The sequence below is a fragment of the Diadema setosum genome, chromosome 2 (genome assembly GCF_964275005.1).
Source record: "Diadema setosum chromosome 2, eeDiaSeto1, whole genome shotgun sequence".
NCBI classification, from domain to species: domain Eukaryota; kingdom Metazoa; phylum Echinodermata; class Echinoidea; order Diadematoida; family Diadematidae; genus Diadema; species Diadema setosum.
The window spans coordinates 18,671,523-18,694,783 of record NC_092686.1 but is presented as its reverse complement, the minus strand read 5'-3'; the positions used below and the strand labels follow the sequence as shown (position 1 = coordinate 18,694,783).

Sequence of the window (23,261 nt, the reverse complement as noted above, 5' to 3'; positions counted from 1 at the left end):
GATCCAAAAATGAAATTCGGAATAACGAACCTTCGGAATAATGAGCCTTCGGACGAATGAGCCTTCGGACGAATGAGCCTGATGAAACGATGTCCCAATGTTGATAAATAAGACATAATGGACCGTATGCAGAAAAGCAGCATCTGCCCGCACGCAAGCTCCACTCCGAATTCATAATTATACAAATCTGCCAAACAAACTCATCAAATTCAAAGCTGCTGATAAAATCGATATCAACGTTTATGCCAGCAACAGCTTACTAGGTATCCCTCCCCACGCGCAGCTAAAAAACACATACGCAAAAAACTGACATAATAAACACATTCTTTCATCACACACACACACACACACACACACGCACAAACGGACACTAAATTATCATGTGCACGCGCACATACACACTTCCTTGAAACCTCACCATGACTTTTTACATGGCATGTTTGCATGGATGTAGCCATGTAAGTTATGTGTTAGTATTTCAATGATTATGTCCAGAACGATATTACCCAGCAAAATGTGCTTCGAGGGCGGGCGACAATCCGTGTAGGGGGCGACAATCCGTGCCGCCAACGCCCGTCACGGATTGTCGCCCCGAGCAGGAGGCGACAATCCGTGTAGGGGCGACAATCCGTGTCGCAACATCCGCCCTCCCATGGTAGGGAGTTTTTTTTTTTTTTAATTATTAGCTCTTAATGATGCGATCTGGTGCATACTTAAGTGACTATTTTTTACTAATTTTGAAAGACAAAGGGAACTATGCCTTCAATTGCAACTATCACTTTAATCCTTTGAGCTATGCGCCTTATTTTTGGCCCAAGTTGCAGACTTCAACCGATGCGTGAGAAAAATGGGTGTCATGCGTGAGGTCGTGAGACAGACAAAAAGAGCACATAAGTAGCGTTCTTAACCGGGAATGAGTGTATGAAAATGTGTTTAACAGCATTCAGGGTTACTTATGTGCTCTTTTTGTGTGTACCTATGTTCCGCTTATTCATACATACACTCCTTAATTTATTGTTATTATTGATTTCATTTATTGCCATTATTGTTTACATGGTTGCCTGCTGTGACATACGCGAGGAGTTTTACATTTGTGTTTGTGCGCACACATCTTGACAATCCATTGTGTGTATGTAGAATTTTAGTCATACGCACATTGTACTTGTAAATGCTTTTGTATGATTGTATATCTGCAAGTTGTATTATGCAAGATTGAGGCATACACTCCCACCTATGTAATTATTCCCTGCCGTCTCTGCCTCTTTCACTGTAGTTATCAGTTCCGCTATTGTTTTGATCATCATTATTATTTTCTATTTGTATATGATATCCATGTTTTGTATCTTGTCCCCAGTCTTGACAAAGGGCAGGAAGCCCGAAAGCTTGAGTAAAATCACTTGTGAGGATTAAGCAACGTCTACCGCCTCTTTACGTCTACATACACACTCCAAAAAGATGCGACGACCCAGGGGTTCATCATTAGCTGAAGACACACGACTCACACTATATATATATATATACAGGGCTCCACACTAACTTTTATTTTTGGTGGCCCAAAGGCAAACATCCGACCTTTTTTGGTGGCCCGATCAGGCCACCAAATTCTTCATTTCTGAAATTTTGGTGGCCCGACGTGCGTTTTTGGTGGCCCCGGGCCACCGGGCCACCGTTAGTGTCGAGCCCTGATATATACACTTGTATATATATTTATGTATATATACATATATATATATATATATATATATATATTTAATCATATATTGAAATCTCACATGAAGTTAAGAAAAACCGACCAGGTATCATTCACTCAGAATAGAGTATTCAGGACTACTACAGTATATTTGATCTCAACTTGTATGTAACAGGGCCCAGAGCACGAGTCCAGCGGCAGAAGGTGTTACATGATAAGCAGTGAATGTTGTGAACGCATGAGGAAGGTGGTGGCGGTGGTTAATGTGTATAGTATATGTGTGTGTGTTTGTGTGTGTGTGTGTGTGTGTGTGTGTGTGTGTGTGTGTGTGTAAATCCCGAGAGGATAGAGGAGCGATAGTCGGGGATCCCCCCCCCCCCAATATTTTTTTTTTCCGTGACCATTATAATATCCCGCGGGGTCGTATTTCACACGAATTCCCTATATCATTGCCAACTAAATTAATCATAGAGCTCCGTAATGTGCGTATCATGCTCAAAATTGAAGCTCCTTGCCATTGCGTAGTCGTAAAAAAATAGTGTACTTCCAGTCCTCATTTACTTTTCCCAGTAGAACTGTTGGGAATATGCTGAGAACGTCAGAAGATTTAGCTAACTTGACAAGAAGAGACGGACAGAGCTCTTATGTGTTGCTTTTGTACATGACTGTATTTGGCATATCATGAGGGGTCATCCCAAGAGACCGACACCCACGAGTCATACAGCCCACGAGTTCTACATTGAAAATAGGTCCAGGAGTCATAAGCCTACAGCTCACGAGTCATACAGCCCATGAGTTCGACACTAGGTGAAGACAGCCCTCGAGTTTGACCATGGAGCTACCCTAACAAAAAAGTCCTGTGGTACTCCTGTGGTACTTGTCGGTACCACACAGTGTACCACACACTTGTAATGTTACCACAGGAACTGTGTGGTACAATACCACAGGCTTGTAGAGTACTCCCTGTAGTACTAGTCGGTACCACACAATGTACTACATAAATAAATGTTACCACAGGAACTGTGTGGTACTGTTTTACAGGCTCATGTGGTACTCCTGTGGTACTGGTTGGTACCACACAATGAACCACACAAATATATGTTAACACAGGAACTGTGTGGTACTGTGTCACAAGCTCGCGTGGTGCTCTGGGATGTACCACAGGGCAGTACCACAGGACATTACCACAGGAAAGTACCACAGGACTGTACCACAAGACAGTATAAACACGAATTGTCCTGTGGTATTCTGGGACGTATACCACACGACAGTACCACAGGACAGTACCACATGAATTATCCTGTGCTATTTTGGGACGTACCACAGGAGAGAACAACAGGAAAGTACCACAGGATAGCACCACAGGACAGTACCACACGACTTGTTCTGTGGTATATTTTGGGACGCACCACAGGACAGTACCACAGGAAAGTACCACAGGACAGTACCACACGACTTGTCCTGTGGTATTTTGGGACATACCACAGGACAGTACCACAGGAATTGTCCTGTGGTATTTTGGGACGTACCACAGGACAGTACCACAGGGCAGTACCACAGGACAGTACCACAGGAAAGTACCACAGGATAGTACCACAGGACAGTACCACACGACTTGTCCTGTGGTATTTTGGGACATACCACAGGACAGTACCACAGGACAGTACCACAGGAATTGTCCTGTGGTATTTTGGGACGTACCACAGGACAGTACCAGGGCAGTACCACAGGACAGTACCACAGGACAGTACCACACGACTTGTCCCGTGGTATTTTGGGACGTACCACAGGACAGTACCACAGGAAAGTACCACAGGATAGTACCACAGGACAGTACCACACGACTTGTCCTGTGGTATTTTGGGACGTACCGCAGGACAGTACCACACGAATTGTCCTGTGGAATTTTGGGACGTACCACAGGATAGTACGACAGGAATTCCTGTGGTAATTTTCGATGTATATCACAGGAGAGTACCACAGGAACTGTCCTGTGGTATTTTGGGACGTACCACAGGACATTACCACAGGACATTACCACAGGAACTGTCCTGTGGTATTTTGGGACATTACCACAGGACAGTACCACAGGAACTAATCCTGTGATATTCCTGTGGTATGTGTCCCAAAATCCCACAGGAAGATCATAATATTGTACTGTTCCACACAGAAGTACCACACAGCAAATTAAATGCGTAATATCACACAGTCGTGCCCCATAGCAATACCACACAACAATACCACACATATACAATAGGAAGTACCACAGAAAAATACCACAGGATATTCTTTTTTTTTTCTTAACATTTTATACCAGAGGACTATCACATCAGGAGAATATCAAACAGCAGTACCACACAGGAGTACCACACAGGAAAATTGTAAGGCAGAATCAACTGAAATTTATAACAAATATATAAACAAAAAAGCACATATTAATATTCCTCAATTAATTGATAGATGAGTTATGCTGTGAATTATAGCAATTGATTTGCCATTACTTAACCTGTCCTATACTCCTACAGTATTACCTATTTAGTGAAAGTGCTGATGTAAAGCATGAGAAATTTCATAAGGACTTCTGTGGTACTCCTGTGGTACCCTGTGGTACAAATTTTTACATAGCTCATGAATATTCATAAAAAGCACTCTAGATTTTAGAAAATACATAAATGACTTAAAAAGTAAAAGTATTAATGTGGGACTTACTTTGAACTTTATGAAAGATTGTCTAATTATGTTATGTTATTCCCAATATCATAGATATTGTTATGAAAGTGTAATTTCATATCTTGATAATAAAGTATAATCTAGTTAGTAACCATGCCTTAATGCTTTACGGATAGACGGCCATATACATATATGTACTGATACGGTCGATGGCTACCTAGGAATAGGATATGACTATATAGATCTATCATAAGACTAGAATGGCACTTGGCCATTAGACTCTCGTTTGAGGTTATATATTAGGAGTAGGACAGGTTATTAAGTAGGGCCGTGTTTGTCCTGAAATCCATCACTCACCTATCAGGAATATTCCTTGATATGTGGCTAATATTCTCCCAGATTTTTTTTTTCGATCTATCCTGTGTGGTACTCTCCTGTGGTACCATGGTAATGCTGTGTGGTACTGCCCTGTGGTAATGCTGTGCGGTAATGATCGACCGGTGGTACTGTCCTGTGGTACTGTCCCAAAATACCACAGGACAGTTCCTGTGGTACTGTTCTGTGGTACTAGTCCTGTGGTACTGCCCTGTGGTACGTCCCAAAATACCACAGGAATTCCTGTAGTACTGTTCTGTGGTACTGTTCTGTGGTACCGGTCCTGTGGTACTTTCCTGTGGTACTGCCCTGTGGTACGTCCCAAAATATCACAGGAATTCTTGTGGTACTGTCCTGTGGTACGTCCCAAAATACCATAGGACAATTCCTGTGGTGCTGTCCTGTGGTACTTTCCTCTGGTACTGTCATGTGGTACTGTCCTGTGGTACCGTCCTGTGGTAATTACCACAGGAGTACCACAGGACTTTTTCGTAAGGGCGCGCATTGTTTTGTTCACATGATTTCTGTCACTGAAGAAAGTGAGATGCATATTATATTCTTATTGTCGAAAAACGGGAATAAATTTGCCAATTGAATTGAATTGAACCTGTACATACTAACAGAGACTTAGTAGCTCCATGGTTTGACAGATACAACACGGTGTCGGTCTCGTGGGCCTTGTTTGCTTATAGTGTCATGGGCTGTATGACTCGTGTGATGGCTGTATGACTCGTGGGTGTCGGTCTCGTGACGTGCACCCTATTATGAGAGTGAGTGTGAATGCAGGTATGTGTGTATCATGTGCATGCAACATCCCACTGTGTATGGATTACATAGGTCTGAGAAAAATTCTGATACTGAATTTAGACATGATTTGGACTGTGTGTGTGTTTTGTTTTGTTTTTGTTTTTTTCCTAGGGAAAGTTGATCTGGTTGATATATCAATACATGGAACAAAATCCAGACTTAGAAAAGAAAAAACCATCGGTCAAGCCGCCCATAGATTAAAATCGAATAATCTTCAGGGGGGAAAACGGCTCTATTATGAGAAATTACATCAGTCATTCCTGACCACTCGGGTCTTAGCAAATAATGAAAATGATGTTTCTTACGGGAAATTATAATGTGAAATTCATACGTTTGTGTGCGGATAAAGAGTTTGGGAAGGAGAGAACGTGGAAATGATAGTGGAAGGACGCTTTGAAAGGGATTAAAACAGTTTAAAGTTCAGTCCCTTGTTCGGGTTTTAATGAAAATGAGAAAGTGAGAAAGTATTTAAATACGCTATTAATGTTGGGTTTTTTGTTTTTTGTTTTTGTTTTTTAGTGCGAGCTCAAAGTGTCAAAGGACATAAGGAGAGGAGAGGAAAAGTGCCATACACGCATGCAAAGTGAAACACAAAACTTAGAGAATAGCGTTCATGACAAGAAACTCAAAAGATAATCTATATGGATGACTTGAAACATTAAAAATTACGATATATAACTGATTAAATCTCCAATATAGGATGATTGAGTTATGATTCCCTTGATATATTTTAAATGAAGCTATGCGAAAAGGGTATGCTGCCAGCCGCCATGGGGCCGGGGGTTTAAGATTGAGAAGAATGTTTACAGATCTATTGCGTCAACTTTTATACTTGATACGGATCGCACGGTGAAGGCGAATAAAAGGGGTTTTATGTGAAATCATTGTCTCAGACCATTGGATGAAGTTGCAGAAGCACTTCAGAAGCTAAAAATATACGACATGATTGTTCTCTGTGAAATTGCAAGAAATAGACATTTCTATACCCATTTCATTTTAAAGGTATTTTACTCAGTTATTTCAGTTTGAGCTCAATTTTGAGACAGGGTTAAAATAATCTATGTGTATAGGCTTACTTAATGGGATCGGTACAGTTGTGAACAAAATGATGGTTTTCAACCAGTTACATTACATCAAAATTGACATAAGGCACGAGTAGGGCTTCCGTATAATATTACATACTACTTTCTACAATAGTGATTTAAGTATACGTCATCTCATGGGATTAATGATGTGAATCAATCTTGATGCTTTTGAAGTGAGGCAAGTATTGTGCGCAGACATGACTCCTTTAAAGATAAAGAGTTGCTGTTCGGGAAAATATAGACAATTTACGATGCAAAGAAGAGGTTTTGAATTGTATAATAAGGAAAACGAATGTAATGAGGATATGGGTAAATGAAAAAAGGTATAAATGCAATTATTATACCTTTTGGAAATAATATGGCAACAAAAATGAAAACCATCGGGGAATGTTTTTCTTCATAATAGGAGGAGCTATATTATATCATTATAAGGCTATATACTTAGCAAAATGGACTTTTCAAATGATGGGAACAACTCGACTTGACAGTTATATACAGGGGAAATTCATTTGGTAAAGGCGTTTGCATCGTCAAAGCTGATGTGTGTTATAACAGTCCTGTGAAGGGACGGATCCAGGAATTCCAAAATAATATGTATATGGTACCACTTCCGAGTTTAATCAGCTGACAAGCAAAACACAAAAAAAGGGGGGGGGGAGGGACTTCCCGTGCCGTTTCTCGTGCCACTTCAGGGTTTCACGGCCTGACAACCGCTACAGTCGAAAATTAAAGGGGATTGGCAAGCACCACTTTTCTTTTCTTTTCTTTTCTTTTCTTTTCTTTTCTTTTCTTTGTATTTCTTTTGTTTTAAGAAAAATTAAAGGGGAGCGCGCGACCGGTGCTCCCCCGTCGCCACTGATGTGCGCTGTTCCAAAGTGAGCGTTTGCAGAAATGCAGACAATTGTTTCGAATTCACATGGAAAGGGAAAATCAGGGTTTAAGCAGGTGGTTTAAAGAGTACTGTCTGTTGCTAGTATCAGGATCTAGTAGGGAAAGGGTGGCCTCAAGATTATAAATTTGAATTATTTGTAAAAGTGCAACGTTATCTTATGCAAAGACGTCAGTTGTAATGGGGAAGCGGAGATTGGATGGATTGGATTATCACTAACCAGTAGATGATAGGCGGGGGGGGGGGGGGGGGGGGGCTGGAATTACCCTCGGGAGGTAATAAGCCATTTCGGAGTTAGCTCATGGGCACATTAGGCCGAATGACCTTTCTTTTTTTTCTTTTTTTTTCTTTTTTTTTTGCAGTCGGTTAGGGGCACTTCACTTATTTTTTTAGCGATATTAATGCGTAAACTTTATGTAACAAATATTATGGAATTCATTGAACCTGTCCAAACAAAGAATGAACTTGCGTAGACTAGATGGCTAGAATGATCCGTCAATTAACACTTGAGAAAGCATCAATTTCATTATTTTGCTTTGAATGTATTAACAATCTCTTTCTATTGATATTACCAAATACCACTTTTGCCGTCAGGTGGATGTGCCGGCAAGCAGCATTTATAGGCCCTTAGGATTACATGAATAATCATTACATCACATATGCCAACATGCTTGTTGGTACGAATGACCTTTCTTCTGCTCATGCCCAAAGTGGAACTGCGAACTGGCTTATTGCCCTGATTAGATGATACGATTGACCATCCAGCTGAACCTGCTACTTCTTTTGTCGTTAGAGGGCGTTAATATGCTAGGAAGGAAATTGGTATACGTACGAGAAGATGGTCTGGGAGCCAGACTACACTGGTGGAACCGCTTCGTTCATGTGGGATTGCCCCTCCCATCCATGCAAGCTCGCTGCGCTGCGCGACGCACCCGTACCGTACCCTCGCTCGCTCGCTTGACTGACGTAAACAATATTCTCTCGTATCTCTGATCTCCGACATGTACAGGTCCCAATCGACTCTCATCGCTCATACCACATCTATGACAGACTCCATAAGGTTTAGCTTGGAGAGGTGCACTTATGACGGCGAAATCATGTACTTCTCCGGATCCACGCCACGGATAGAGAACATTGTCTTTTCGCTAACCAAAGTTTCTAGCGCTTGAAGAGCCTTGCAACGACACCTACAGGCCGGCAGGATCAGGAGAGGTGCAACGGCACCGTCGTAGGAAAGGTGTATCGTGTGGTGACAGTCAGATTGGTAAGCAATACATAGCATGGGTATGGGTCGTAGGATCAGCTCGCTCGCAATGCAATGGTCTGACCTGACTATCCTCTATGCATGTAAAATTTACGGTTCGGAAGTAGGTTCTTCCTCTTGTCTAATACTCTTAGACCTTGCCTAAGGCGGCGCTAGTGACAGTGTACTTTTGCACCTGTTTGTCAAAATCATCTCCAAACATGCACATGAAAACTGACCCTTGCTTGTTATTCAGTAACCTAGTAAAATACATTCATCTAATATGGTTAGGTCTCCAAAGTCGAATAGAAACTTTTAACGCTTTTAGTATTTACAAATGTCGGAGAATTATTGGGAAATCTTGATCGCTTGAAATTCAGGTAAAAATGTAACCGCAGCAGCGACCCCAGGCCCAGTACGTACCGTATACTGTGTAAATTTTACAGCGCCCCGCGCCGGGGTTAGTGAAAATGTAGACAGAAAGATCCGTCTGTCCGGAGGACTCTTTTATATTTTGCCATTGACGCTGTCCTCCGTAGACAGACGGAAGGTACCAGTACCCATTGCTGTGTGGATATTCTTAACCACTGTCTCTATGGAAAATTTGGTGAGGTACCTCACCCTTCTCGATTGCGTCTAATTCACGGCCCTAGGTCGGCAAATTTAAGCTTGTATAGTTATATCAACTTCAAGAATAGACTACACTCACCAGATTAATGAATAATCCAACATATCGGTAGAATTTTCAACGTAAAACACACATCAACCAGCCCGTCGCGTCGTCACGTTCAAACTGCAGAAACATACAGTATGAATCTATTAGCCAATCACATGCGAGGTAGTTTCTACTTGTTTTTTTTTTTCACTAAACACGTACCTCGCATGTGATTGGTTTACAGATTCAAAATGGCGACTTACTGCTAGCGAACGGCGATGTTGCGATATGGATAAAATTTCTGCATTATAACCGAGTTACTGTGAGTATTTCGATTGCACAATGTGAGAAATTAACCCCAAATATTGCTGCATAATGTGTCATGTCATGTCAAACTTGTTTGAATGTAAAAAAGCAGTCTGAAATTTGGTTTATCGTAACGTTTGATCTGTGCGCGTTGCTCCACACAGGAGCTGGGATCATTGACTTCGGTCTGTATATGGAGGGGATCCGTGAAGCCAGACGCAGTCTCGGCGGAACATTCCCCGACGGACAGATACAGACCGATCTTTCGGTCAAGTGAAAATACTGCTCTGTACGCAAGCACAGTACAAATACGTTCAGCGCATGCACTTCGGGTCTATCATTTGGTCTGAATGTAGCGGCATACTCATAAAATAGGCCCCACCACCATGACCACGGGCACTGCGTGTCCGTACTCACTACGGCAGCTCACCTGTTTATACTCGTGATTTCAGCCCCACCATGTGGCGTTCATCGGTAGATAAGCACGGCGGTGGGGGTGGGGCTTTCTTCCACATATTCGTGAACACGGTCCTACCAAATGCCGTTTACGCGAGATTGACACAGCGGTGAGGCTGATTTCCACAGCATAGCATCTTTCGTCCTCCCTTTCTCTCATTTTTTTTCTTTGGTCTTCAACTTTTTATTCTCGGAAGGACTCCCTATGTCCCTCAACTAATTCAACGGTCAATTTAACCACCATAAATAGGGCGTCGGTAGCGCGATGTGCTTTGTCATCCCCTTCAAAATTCACGCACAAGTCGCGAGTTCACAAGTCATCTTTGACCTAGGTCTCTATGCATAAAGAGCATAAAACTACTTCAAAACATTTTTTTTTACAATATTAAGAGAAATCTATCATATTATTTTCGATACATATGATATCACGGAAGTCACATTTTGGTTGCAACAGCGCTAGCATTTTCAAATAAACTTACGACTTTCAGATGCGTTCAGTGCGTGTTGGGCAATGGGCAAATTTAGGGCGGGCGTTTGGTCGGAAAGGGGACCCACAATTTTGGCTGAAAATCACCTTTCAGGCATTTTCACGGGTTCATCCCGGGAACAAATCCCCATAAATTTGGTATCACATAAAAGCTTCAGCCTTGTGGTGGTCTCATTCTTCTCGTCCTATGATGAGTTCAGATATCAAGACGTATTGCTACCTAAATTCAGATTTAAGCCTAAACATCGCTATAACTCAGCTGTTCCGTCGACTGTGAAACTCACCAGGCTGGTGTTGGAGGATTCAATGGTGCTGAATCCAAAAACAGCATTGGTTTTTCGCTTATTCAACGGGATACCTTGTCAGCATAGTAACAGCATCAGCGAACTGAGTGAGGCGGGGCCTACGAGTCTTAGACACGTAGTTACACGCCATGACTCATGGTTACGGCACGCACTTATGCGAAGCTCCAGAACAGTCGAGTCGGTTTTGCATATAGGTTCAATGTTCAGCCTCCGCACAGCATAGCGCACCGCCGGTACATAATGTGAGTACATGTGCGCGTCTCCATGCAATCTGTAGACCAAAAGCTATAGCGTTGCACATGCACCACTGACTACTGTGTGCGCTTTTACTCCGCCGTGCTGTTAGACCGACGTTTATACGTACTGCATACTGGGTCATCGATCTCGTAAACCCGTGTACAGAAATATGTTCTGCGGAGACTACACTGTACGTCTAGCTTCACGGAATCCTTTCTCATGGAAGAGAACCGTTAATGTCAAAAATGAGTAAATATTCCTCCGGACCAATAAATTTTTCTGTATGCGACCTCGGTTGCTCACTTTCCGTGTTGTATTTGCCCAGCTGCTAATATTTAACCGTAAGTGCATGCAGTACGGTAGATAGCGCGATAGCACAGTACCGATTGCTGGCATGCATACATGATGTATATTATGACATCACAGAGAAAACCAGTGCGTGCGAGTGCAAGTACGTGCCGCGGGATCGAAGCGGGCCTCGCAGCTACTAGAGTAGCTGGGTAGGTGTGCAAGCTGACAAGGATGCGCGCTTAGCCTTTATAGAAACATGTGCGCTTTGATAATGTGATAAACGCAGTGAATAGCATTGCCCACTGGAGTGCGTTTGACAGTGAATTTTCATTACGCTCGCGACCCACTTTATCGCCAAGGTTTTAGCAGCGCAAGGATGAAAAATACACTGTTTTTATTTGCTCATAACTTCACCGTTATGATTATGGTGAGAAATTTTGCACATGTATTATGTTAACTATGGACATTATTTATGTATGTTTTTGTGTGAAATGACGTGTATTTCTCCAGTTGCAAAAATCTACCAGACACCCTACCATGAATACAACCCTAACCTAACCCTAAACCCTAACCCTAACCTAACCTTGCTTGCGCACGGGGGCACATGCACTCCGGTGGGGCCGATTTCACGATTTTGCCAATGTAGCCACACTGCGGCTTTTTCTATGGTGTCGTTTTTTTTTTTCTTTTCCTCGGCCAAGTTTTGCATTAGCAGTTGTAGCTTCAAAGCGGTTGAGCGGGTGCGCGAGTGTGTGCTGCCACTTATATCTTTTTCTTTCTTTTCTATCTTTTCTTCTTTCATTTTCAGGTAGAAGCTATAGTTAAATTTTTCTTTTCCTTCCTATCAATCACTTCTCTGCTATTTTATGGTTTTATTCTTGTTTAACTTTCTCAATTATCTAATCTAAACTGTACTTTCTCCCTAATTGTTCTTTGTTTCCTTCATGGGTTGTTTTCCCTCCAACTACAAGGGTCTTTCCTTTCTATCCTCTCCAGTATCTTTTTTATGTCTTTCTAATGAATCCTTTTCTTTAATTTCCTTTTCAACCAGAATAAATTTTTTCTTTCCTTCCTATTCATCTTTGGTTTTGTCCAGTTATAATTCATCTCTCATTCTATTAGTGCTCTTCTGTTTTCAATCTATAAATTTTTTCTTTGCTTTCCTCTGTTCTTTTCAAACATATCCATCTCTCCCTTGCTTTCCTTTATAATGCAAGTTTCTCTTTCTGTCCTTCCATTATCTTTTAGTGTACTCTCTATTTTGTAAACCTTTTGTTTCATTTTTTCCATTTTTTATATTTTCTTTCATTTCCTTCCCCCCCCCCCTTTTTCGAGCCATATTATTGGCTTTATAGGCCTGTTTTTTTCACCCTAGCCTTGTCTTATAACCACATTTTTCACAATCTTCTTTCGTTCACACACATACACATACACAAACACACACACCCTCACACACATGTAAGCGCGCTCATGTACACACAGACAAACACACACAACATGAACAACCCCAATCCTCATTCACTCCTGCAACTACAAGCCGCACCGAGAGAAAGGCAGAAAAGTATTATCTTTTCAAAGATACCATAGAAGAACGTGCTCTGATCGCTGTTAGCTACATTTAGATCAATCGTGGTGCTCGCTGCTGTGAATGTGTGTACACCGTGCTGCGCTGTCTACTCCTGTGTAACGCAGTTGTCGCGGAGCGTACTAGCTGCTATCGACATAATTCGACAAGTGTAAAAGTGTCAAAATGGTGAAAATTTCTTTTCTACTGGCCTTGAATCTCACTCAGATGCAAATACTCAAGGCTGTTGGACATTTAGAGTGAGTTTGTGCATGTTTGGAAATCATTTGACAAACAGGTTCGAAAGTACACTAGTGCCATTAAGGCCATACAGACGGATTCAAAATGAGAATCAAAATAAATTAAGGCCTAACGCGTAATACTGCTTTATTTTCGCATCCCACATCAGCATATTGTCTGTGCTCCTGCAATACACAGTTTATACAGCTTACCACTATCAGACATTAGAACCCTCTATGACATACCGGTAAATAAATTCCAATAGATCTGTATACCTAAATTCATGTCAACCTGGGAGTGTTAATCACAAAATTAGTTTGTTTGTTTTCAAAATTTACATTTCATTTTTATGTTTAAATTATTGGTTCTTTTCATGACATTGGATGTTTGTTGAGTTCTGCATATGCATCCTGCCACCCAGTTAAATTCAAGTTCATCTACTAATGTATGAATATTTATGACATGTCAAATCTCTTTACTTCAAAACGACTTTACTGGCAATTACTACATGGGTGTTGAAACCACTGACACTTTAACAGCTTGGCAAAAAGCTTTTATAGTAGGTGAGACTTATTTTGAAGAGGATGATATACACAGTTGTAGGTTTTCCTACATAACTTTGCCAAGATTGCAGCCAGCTTAAATGCAATCATTAAATTCTGAGGAAATTTAAATTATTACCAGGATAAACATTAAAAAAAAAACTGCAGGACTAGTTTATTCAATTTATTTATTTATTTATTTATTTTTATTTATTTTTATTTATTTTTTTTTTTTGGGGGGGGGGGGGGGCTAGTCTCGAATGGGTGCGTAAGCTAGTCTTAGAGGCCAGATTTTTTGTACCAGTCATAGTTCGCAAGGGGATTATATGAAACAGGCTCCGTACGCGCACACACACACACACACACATACAAATGCTTCTCCTAATCGACTCTGATTATTTTATCTGATAGGGTTTACTGGGAGCTACCAAACTTAACACATAATTCTGAAATTCATTAGGCCTTATGAAATTTTCTCCAAAAACATGAAAATGCTATTTCTCAAGACATTTACAGTGGATTTTCATTCTATAGTATGTAGGTCATACTTTTTCAATGCAAAATAGCTAAATTGGTTTCATTCAAACACGTGAGATTACTGTAACAGATGGATTTTTATACAATTTGGTATGAAGGTACATAATATTGACACCACCAGTCCAGTCCACCACCGTCCGCCTCGATCATCATACACAAGATCTAGATGGAGGGGCGGTCAGCTGTCCATCCCATAATACTTTTAGAGAGGTCTCATGGGCAAAGTGGGAAATCTTGACAGCACGCGTTTCTTCAATGAAAAGGATTCGTAATTTCATGAGCTACCTCACATCCGATCACCAGCGGCGTTGATCCATGTTTTGGATGGGGGGGGGGGGGGGGGGGGAGGGGGGCAAAAGCTTAAAGATAATACAAAGTTTTGGTATTACCTCAAAAGTTTCCCTGAATTTCCTTGTCAATAGCTTGTGTTTCAGGTTAAAGTACCTTTCATATAACTAACACTGTGAGACTAAGGGGCCCCAAAGTGCTCTCATGTCTTTCATGCAATAATGGTTTCGTACCAGAGCCGCCGCCGTACGGCGGTGAGGTAGTACACGTATTATACGAAACCATTATTGCATGATAACTGCGACCAGCAGCGTGCAGCCCCGTATGCATACTGAGTAGCTAACTGCGACCAGCAGCCCCATGCGCATAGCTAGATAGGGCTTCGCATTGTAGCCTACAGGATCATGACAAATTTAGTATCGCGGGTAAATATCAACTTAAAATCCAAAAATTTCTTCAATTTGAAGACTTACCAGTTAAGTTGAAGTATTGAAAACAGGCTTCGGGCAACGTTTGGTTTTGCCAATAGTCCCTTTCTGTTCGAATTGATGACTGAATGTGACTCGGTCGAGAGGACCTTGGGAGAGCTATGTACACTGAATTGACGGCCAGCGCATGCGCACACAAACATCTTATCCGTTCATGGATTTGAAATTTGTTCGCATGTGATGTGTGCGTATGTGCTGGCCGTAGTAATCAGTGTATGTAGCTCTCCAAGGTTCTCTCGACAGAGTCACATTCAGTCATCAATTCGAACAGAAAGGGACTTATTGGCAGAACCAAACGTTGCCCGAAGCCTGTTTTCAAGACTTCAATTTAATTGGTAAGTCTTCAATTGAAGAATTTTTTGGATTTTAAGTTGATATTTACCCGCGATACTAAATCTGTCATGATCCTGGATGCTACAATGCGAAGCCCCATTACGCTATGCGTATAGGGCTGCTGGTCGCAGTTAATTGCATGATTACTAAGAAATGAGAGCACTTTGGGGCGAGTGAGTCTCACAGTGTTAGTTATATGAAAGGTACTTTAACCTGAAACACGGAAATTCAGGGAAACTTTTGAGGTACCAAAACTTTTTATTAGCTTTAAAAAAAATGTATTTCATGAAAATTTTAGTGGCTTCAAAATGTATTTTGGAACATATTTTCGCATTGCGTTTTATGAATTTTACGTTGCCGAAATTATTGGGGCAAAAGGATGCTTCTACCCCCCCCCCCCCCCCCCATCGACGCCTCTGCCGCTCACTCGTTCTTACAGATAGAGGCAATAATAGGTACCGTGACCACAACAAGTCTTACCACCGTCAACCATGCCGCCAAAGTATGTTTGACAGTTTTACATTGTTTGTCTTGGTACTTTTTTTGGGGTTTTGTTTTGTTTTGTTTTGTTTTTTTGATTAGAAACAAATACAACACTACATGTATTTCATAAGTTATTCAGCAAATTACACTGGGCGTTTGTCCCCTCATTGTAGATCCCATGACGTGACATAAATTTGCATAAATTAACATAATTAATTCAGCATTCTGTGTAGATGTTTGATAGCTCCTACAATGCCCTATCAGATAAAACAAATAGAATGAAAATCCACTGTAAAATGTCTCGAGAAGTAGCATTTTCATGTTTTTGGAGAAATTTTCATAAGGCCTAATGAATTTCAGAATTATGTGTTAAGTTTGGTGGTTCCCAGCAAGCCTTGTCAGATAAAACAATCAGAATTGATTAGAAGTGCGTAGCATTTGTGTGTGTGTGTGTGTGTGTGTGCATACGGAGCCTGTTTCATATACTGTATAAGCTGTTATTTTCGCGTACAGATATTTTCGCGAGATGTTGTTTTCGCGAATTGACACCAACGCTATCTTGCATGGCATTGTTACGCTAGTGTATGGCGACACTTTCGCGTGTTGTTAAATTTGCGATCCAACTGTGATTTGCGAAATTCGCGAAAATTAAACCCTCGCGAAAATAACCACTTATACAGTAGTCCCCTCGCGAACTATGACGGGTACAAAAAGTCTGGCTTCTAAGACTAGCTCACGCACCCATTCGAGACCTTGTCTCGAACGGTAGCGTTGAGCGCTCCGCTCCGCTCCACTCCGCGCCGCACCCTTTCGAGATAAGCCAGTTGAAAGCTAGTCTGGAAAAAGGGGAAAAAAGGGTTCAGTGTGCTGACTCCCTTTAAAAAATGTCCTTGGAACCAGGTTTTTTTGTTTTTTGTTTTGTTGTTTTGTTTTTTTTTTGTTTTGGGTTTTTTTTTTGTGGTTATATCGAAATTCATAACAGTTAAACAGTTCAGTACATAAAGATGACAATTTTTGGACCTGAATATTCACTTTGTTGTAAAGAGAATTTTTTTTTATTTACATTGTAGCCATGTTTGTTATAATGGGAGTGCATTGTAACATATTCTAAGCACAGTGATGAAAATTTGATCAAAACTGGATGAAAATTAAGGAAGTTATGAAGTTTTGCTAATTTTCTCAAAACAGTTCTGAACATTCAATGTTAATTATAAATGCAAATGGCAAATTGATGATGTCATCCCCTCACAACTCCCCATACAGTTTATACAGCTTTAAATTTGTGAAATTTCCTGATTTTCATTCAGACACAATAATGCTCCAGTCTTAAAGGGTGTGTACAGTGCTGGTTGAGGTGAGGATTTAGCATATGACATTTTGCGAGATATCCAGAAACCACTCTATGAGATGTCAAAGAGCATGCAATTCTAAGGGGTATCAAAAGTTTATTTGATGAAAATCAGTTTTGAAATGGCTGAGATATCCAAAAACAAGGTGAATCAAAGAGATCCTAATAAAAGGCGTGGCCTGTCGCTTTTTTATTATTATCACTTTTTTGGATATTTCAGCCATTTGAAAACCAATTTTCATCAAATAGATGTTGAATCCTTCTTAAAACTACATGCCCTTTCATATTTCATAAGAGGTTTCTCATTATCTCACTTAGGAATATTCAAAACATGAATCCCCACCTCAACCAGTACTCACTGTAGTACTGTACAGTCCCTTTAAGTCCAGATACATGTACAAGCTCTGTATATCGGTTGATCATTCTTTGTTAGACATAAAATTCAACTAGAAATGAAATAGTTTAACCCTTTTGTACATAGCAGAAAGGTGGGATAATTTGTTAATTTCTTTTTGTTTTGTTAATACAATCAGTGGAGTATCAGAAGGAGATGACATCATCAGCTCACTCAATTACATACAATCAGTTGTCCAAGAACTGTTATGCAAAAATTAGTGAATGAGACATCTGTATGAAATGATAAAATATTTTGAAGCAGAGCCATGTAAGCCCTGGAAACCAACAAAATAGTTTACTATGTCCCTGGACTGTGTACCAGGTATAAATATTATTCTTTCATGAAGAGGTAACCATTGTCTTAGTATACTGTACGAGCTGAGATTTTCGCAGTGGTTTTATTTTCACGAATTTCGCGAATCGCCTTTGAACCGCGAAAATAACAACACGCAAAAATAATAACGTGCAAATAGTTACGTTCAGTTAGACCGTCGCAACCGCGAAATTAACAACACGCGCAAATGTCCTCCAAGTAGCAATTCGTGAAAATATCTGTACGCGAAAATTTCAGCTCGTACAGTAACCATGGAGCTACAATGTACTACTGTTAGTAGCTCCATGGTTAAACCAAGGATAGTACAGATCAAAATGCACCCCTGGGTTTCTAATACCCCTTTCAGTAACTCCTCTGGCTCTGGCCAGGCCCTAGCTAAGTCGTAAGATTTTGAGTTTATGAAAGGGTCGGGCCAAAGTGGCCCGCGCCAGGAGCGGGCTATTTTGGTGCTGCTGAAGCTAGCACCAGGTACGGATCAGGCTCGGGCCTGGTGCTGATCAAAGAGTTTATGACCGATAGCAGCGCCAGGCTCAGGCCAAAATGACTTGCATGGTCAAAGGTCACAATTACCTGGGGCCGTATTCTGAGGGCTTATTAAGTCTCTGATTAGCACTTAATTACCGAATTGGTATTCTGAGAGCATGATTAAGTAGGGGGTATATTAACTACCATAGCAACAAGCGTTTTGGCGGGAAAGCGTGCACCTCTGAGAGGACTTAATTACAAAGTTAATGATGAATTGGTATTCTGAGGGTGCAATTAACTACGAAAGTTAATGGAAAACTTAATGATACCAAAGAGTGTCATTAACTACTCCGATATCACACATTAGAGCGTATTTTCTCGGCCACAACGATGCTTACCGTCTTCGGTAACCGAGTAGTGGTTGTATCTTGTTGTCATGGTATCCATAGAATTCAGAGAGAAAAAGAAATATAGGCGATCTTCAAGGAATTCTGTTATTTTATGCAAGCTCTTCGCGTGCGTAGGTGAAGGGTTGTAATCAAAGACCGGAGTGTGCGCATGGAGCTCTTGGGTTGTAATTACAGGGGATGTGTGGAGGAGCGCTCATTGATGGCATATTTGCGCGCGTACACGTAATCATCATTTTGGCTTCTAACAACGCGTCTGATTGGATGGAATAACAATTAGATGGGAGGAACCTAAGATAATTATAGGGACTTAATCATACCTTAATTACGTCCTCAGAATACAAATTTTGCTCATGATTAAGGGTCTATTAACTTCTCGTCTTAATTACAAAGTTAATTACAGACTTAATTACGACCTCAGAATACCACCCCTGGCCATGCCCTCCCCCAGAGGGTGTTCAGTTACCATGGTAGTTATCCTTTACGTGGCAGAGTTCGTGAATGGGTCATATGGTATTGCAATAAGTAGCTCGGCTCTGCTATAGTTACTGAACGCAGTTTTTACTGCTTGGCGCGGGCCAAATTAACTCGGGGCCAGGAGCTGGCCAAAAATGCATGAGTTACTGAAAGGGGTATCTTACCCAGATGGTTCAATCTTGATGCCACACACCTGCACTTGACTGTTACTGTATGCAAGGGAAAACCATGCTGAAGTTTGAGTGGCAATACAACAAGAAACTCTGTTTGTTGTGATTTAGTTCCATTTTACAATATGCATTGTGAGCCATCCATTCACCCATCCCAGAGATGCAATACTTGATATCTAGATTAAATTGCATGAATCACACTGATTTGTCTTTTGCTATCAAATTTACCCATTTTAGAGCAGAGTAATTCTCCATGTACGTATTCAGGGCTCAACAATAAATTTTTTGTGTGGTGTCCTGTTCCCTCTAAAATCTTTAAATCCGAAAATTTGATGGCCCAAAAAAGAAATGTAGTGGCCTGAAATAAATGAAAAAAAAAAGAGAATAAATTTGGTGGCCTAACACTTCAGAATTTATAGCAGCTGTGGGCCACTGAGCCACTGCTAATGTGTGTGAGCTGTGTGTGTACTAAGTCGTGGGGATCTAGTGAATACTTCCATTAGTTGGATTTATAATGTGGACCGCGTGCCCATGGGCTGTGACACAGAGCCTTACAGGACTTTAAATGTACCAGTACCAAAGAATATTCGTATTTAATAATGATAATGATTTAATAATGTTCATCTCCTCCCATGACTTGAAAGGATTTGTTAGTAACATATGACTTCAACAATAATTTAGCAAGTAAAGATGAATCATGGCTTGTTCTCTTGATAAGTAGATGAATGCCTTGTTGTAAAGTTGACTTGCTTTTTTTATTTTTGTGTGTGTGTATGTTTGTTTGTTTGTTTGTTTGTTGTTGTTTTTTTCAATTACACAAAATATGCAGTATCTGTATTTTGGCTGTTACAAGTATTCATTAACATCCAAAATCTCATTCATCTATTTGAAGAAGAGATTGACACTCCTTAATGCACCCAGATTTGGTTAGGTCATACACAGTTATGTACAGATGAGCTGTTTACCATACATACATTGTACATATGGTTTTATGTGAAATACCAGATGTATTTTTGTACCCAAGGAACGAACATCATCCTACTCTTTCCACCTAGCTACACTCTAAGGTTAGCTCTGCCTGTCACCTGAGTGTACAAGTTGGCTAGGAGGCCGATGTTTGCATTTTATGCAGCATAGGCTAACATTAGGTTATGGACTTTGCCCTACCCGAGAGGTAATCTGAAGCCATGTACCATAACAGGTAACATACAATGTATCTTATCACAAACATGAAAGCCTATTGGCCTTACTTTGCATTCAAGTGGTTTTAGAGACCAGCAATGAAGTTACATTCAAATCCATCTGCCAGTCACCTGTTATGAACAATCACTATCTTTCGACAACCATAAAATTTCCACCACTTCAAAAACTTTTAAACTGATAAGTGTCATAGACTCCTGTAAAAGTGGAAATTTTCAAGGTGTTGAAATTTGCACGCATCTCACACAACCAGAAACTAGTGTGAAAATGCATACAAGCATGCAAATATTATTGTTTGCCATATGTTCCAGTGGTTCATGTCTATTGGACATGGATTTAAAAACATGCGAAACTTTATCTTACCCCTTTGAGCTTGAAAAATTATTAATGCAAAAATATTCGCATTTAGAGTATAGTCAAACATATGTAGCAAACAACCGTCATCACATTCCCATGATCAAAGTTTTGCCACACAAAGCAGGCAATAGTTGAATGAGTATCAGCTCAGTATTGTACACAGCAACTTAAATACGGTAGTGGTTACTTTGAAAATTATGCCAGTGAATGTATCTGCATGCAGGTTAGGACCTCTCTCTACAGCATTGATTTTATCATCTTCAGGATTGCTTTTTTTTTTATGGAATTTTGTTTTAATTTGTATCCTTAATCTTGTGTACCGGTACTTTCCATTCTTGTACATGTATTTGTACTTTGTGTATAATGTACTCTGCATGTATGATCCACGGATACAGCATAGTACAGTACATGTACATTGTATGTACAATGTAGCATTTGTAATACAAAGTAAGAATTCATAAATTTGTCAGATTTGTTCAATTCAAAATGACAAACATGACTCTATAATGGTTAGTGGTTTCCCTTGAATGGCCTTTCTATACAGATTTGGTGAGGATCGATATACATTGTATATGTAAGTTAGTGTATGAACTGGTTTTAAGGTTTATATACACGTACGTAGTTCTACACGTAGCTGTTACAAAAAACATTTCCCACTTTTGATCCTTGAAGGTCTTGTTTACCTTCAGGAGCAGTGATTTAAAAAATGTTCAAGATATCACTTGTGATGCATGTGTGTAGTTCAGTTGTATCACAAAACACCTTACAATACCATATAAATTTTTTGAGATAAAGCTTAAAATAAAAGGAGATATATCACTATAAAACATAAGGAAATATGTCACTATTTTTCTAATTAAACCGAAACTGTAGACCGTTTAGTCTGAAAACATTTTTATTATAACTACTGTTCACATTTTGTATGTTTAACAATATTTAACATCGATTGTACTGGTTCAAATTTTTACATTGGTTGTTTCTATCCCTAGTTCACATTTTAGAATGATTCTGAGGGGTTTTTATTTCATGTGCAAATGGTAAATTATGCCTTTAATAATTCAAAGATTATATATATCAGATAACACTGACATTGATAAGCAATAGATGAAAAGTGTACAATTTTGTTGGAGGTAATTTAAAAATGACAGCATAATGTCACTGGAGTGACAAGACCTTGTATCTCAAATTTTGGTGAAAATGACTTTGTTTGGATTAATGGTCAGATAATCAGTTACAGTGTAAGTGATGTCCTCTCCAAATCCTAGCTGTCTTTCCCAAAAAATGAAGCTACCACAGCATGTCAAAGGAAAGTCTGTCCCATTTGATATAGTGCTGTGGCTGCCATGTTTTTATGCCTCCGCCACGAAGTGGTGCCAGAGGCATTATGTTTTCGGGTTGTCCGTCCGTCCGTCCGTCCGTCCGTAATGAATTTTGTGGACAACGTAACTAAAAAACCTTTTGAGGTATCCTAATGTAACTTGGCATGTATGTGTATGAGGGGGTGAAGTTGTGCCTATCAACTTTTGGGTGCACATGCTCAAGGTCAAAGGTCAAGGTCAAATGCTTAAAATTTCACTATTTCCCCCATATCTATGCAATGCCTGAAGATATTTTCTTTAAACTTAGTGTATACATGTATCACCCAATTAAGATTCTCTGGTGAAAGTTTGGGTCACGAGGACAACTTAGGTTAAAGATCAAAAGGTCAAGTAAAAATGTTGAAATTTCACTTTTTTCTCTGTATCTTGGAAATTGTTCAAGGTATCTTCATGGAACATAGTATATAAGCATGTACTGACGGGCAGTGGTTATCTAGGGAATTTGGGGTTCATGGGGTCAAAGGTCAGGGGTCAAAGGTCAAGGGCAATACTTCAAAATTTTACTATTTCCCTTATGTATGCAATGCCAGCAGGGTCATTGTTTTAAAACTTGGTGTATGCATATATAACCCAATAGAGATTCTCTGGGATTTTTTTTTTTTTGCAAGAAGGTCAAAGGTCAAAAGATCAGAGATCAAGTGAAAGTGCTGAACTTACTTCTTTCTCCATATCTTGGAAGTGGCTCAAGTTATCCTGAAACTTAGTACATATGTTCTGCCTGACAGTGATTCTCTTATAAATCTTAGGGTCAAAGGCC

The 23,261-nt window shown here is 40.2% G+C and overlaps 1 protein-coding gene across 1 annotated transcript in view; it reads left to right on the top strand.

Annotated features, from left to right (window-relative positions):
* Nucleotides 1–8,703: 8,703 nt before the first annotated feature.
* Nucleotides 8,704–23,261, top strand: part of LOC140246213 (cytoplasmic FMR1-interacting protein 1-like) — a 71,178-nt gene continuing 56,620 nt past the window's right edge. Inside the window, exon 1 of the mRNA XM_072325663.1 lies at nucleotides 8,704–8,780. The gene's annotated coding sequence lies outside the window, so the exon portion shown is untranslated. The remainder of the gene's footprint in view (nucleotides 8,781–23,261) is intronic.